Below are 2,101 nucleotides of genomic sequence, written 5' to 3'. Positions count from 1 at the left end.
GGGGGATTCCCTGGGATTTTGGGGGGATTCCTCGGGATTTTGGGGGGCTCTGAGTATTTTTGAGAGGGATCCCCCAAGGTTTTGGGGGGGCTCCAAGTGTTCTGGGGGAGGGGTCCCTGGGATTTTGGGGGGATTCCTCCGGATTTTGGGGGGCTCTGAAGATTCTGGGTGGGTCCCTGGGATTTTGGGGGGATTCCTCCGGATTTTGGGGGGCTCTGAAGATTCTGGGGGGGTCCCTGGGATTTTGGGGGTTTCGAGGGAGGGTCCCCTGGGATTTTGGGGGGGATTCCTCGGGATTTTGGGGGGCTCTTGAGGATTCTGGGGAGGGATCCCCCAGGATTTCAGGGAGCTCTGAGCATTTTGGAGAGGGATCCCCCAAGGTTTTGGGGGGTCCCTGGGATTTCGAGGGGATCCTTCAGGATTTTGGGGGGCTCTGAACATTCTGGGGAGGGTCCCAGGGATTTTGGGGGGCTCTGAGCATTTTTGAGAGGGATCCCCCAAGGTTTTGGGGGGCTCCAAGTGTTCTAGGGGAGGGGTCCCTGGGATTTCGAGGGGATTCCTCAGGATTTTGGGGGGCTCTGAGCATTCTGGGGGGGTCCCTGGGATTTGGGGGGCTCTGAGGAGCGTTCTGGGGGGAACCCCCAGGATTTCAGGGGTCTCTGAGCATTCCGCAGGGGATTCCTGGGATTTTGGGGGGCTCTGGGGGGATCCCTGGGATTTTGGGGTGCTCCCAGTGTTCTGGGTGGTCCCAGGACTTCGGGTGGTTTAGGGGGGGTCCTGGGATTTTGGGGGGCTCTGAGAAATCTGGGGAGGGATCCCCCAAAATTTCGGGGGGCTCCAAGTGTTCTGGGGGAGAGGTCCCTGGGATTTCAAGGGGATTCCCTCAGGATTTTGGGGGGCTCTGAGCATTCTGGGGGGGGTCCCTGGGATTTCGGGGGGTTCCACGGGATCCCCTGAGATTTCGGGGTGTTCCAGGGGTTCCCCTGAGATTTCGGGGTGTTCCAGGGGGTCCCCTGGGATTTCGGGGGGTTCCAAGCATTCCATAGAGGATTCCCTGGCATTTCAGGGGGTTGTGGGGAGGGGGTTCCCCATGAATTCCAGGGTGCTCCGGGGGGAATTCCCTGGGAGGAATTTTGGGGGGCTCCCCAGGATTTCGGGGGGCTCCGAGGGGGGGTTCCCCCAGGATTCTGGGGGGTTCTGGAGCTTTGCTGACCCCCCCAGGCGGCCGCAAGGACGAGGAGCTGGACCCGATGGACCCCAGCGCCTACTCGGACGCGCCCCGGTACGGCCTGGGGTAACGGGGGGGCGGTTTTGGGGTGCCCCGGGTTTTGGGGGACCCCCATGACCCCCATTCCTCGCCGTGTCCCGGCAGGGGGACGTGGTCCACGGGGCTGCCCAAGCGCAACGAGGCCAAGACGGGCGCGGACACGACGGCGGCCGGGCCCCTGTTCCAGCAGCGGCCGTACCCCAGCCCCGGCGCCGTCCTGCGCGCCAACGCCGAGGCCTCGCGCGGAAAGGACTGAAAGGGGAACCCCAAAATGGGGCGCCCATGAATGGGGCACCCCAAAACCCCCATGATCCCACCCAGGAATGGGGCACCCCAAAACCGCCATCACCCACCCAGGATCTCCCAACTGCTGAGCGCCAACGCCGAGGCCTCGCGCGGAAAGGACTGAAATGGGCACCCCAAAACGGGCACCCCAAAACGGGGCGCCCTAAAACGGGGCACCCCAAAACCCTCATGATCCCACCCATGAATGGGGCACCCCAAAACCCTCACCAGCCCACCCAGGAATGGGGCACCCCAAAACCCCCATGATCCCACCCAGGAATGGGGCGCCCCAAAACCCCCATGATCCCACCCAGGAGCACCCAATTAAAGCGCGCCAACGCCGAGGCCTCGCGCGGAAAGGACTGAAACGGGCACCCCAAAATGGGGCACCCCAAAACCCTCACCAGCCCGCCCAGGAATGGGGCGCCCCAAAACCCCCATGATCCCACCCAGGATCTCCCAACTGCTGAGCGCCAACGCCGAGGCCTCGCGTGGAAAGGACTGAAAGGGGCGCCCCAAAATGGGGCACACAGGAATGGGGCACCCCAA

The sequence above is a fragment of the Molothrus ater genome, unplaced genomic scaffold (assembly GCF_012460135.2).
Source record: "Molothrus ater isolate BHLD 08-10-18 breed brown headed cowbird unplaced genomic scaffold, BPBGC_Mater_1.1 matUn_MA100, whole genome shotgun sequence".
NCBI classification, from domain to species: domain Eukaryota; kingdom Metazoa; phylum Chordata; class Aves; order Passeriformes; family Icteridae; genus Molothrus; species Molothrus ater.
The sequence above is the reverse complement of the archived record's forward strand: the minus strand, read 5'-3'. Positions refer to the sequence as shown.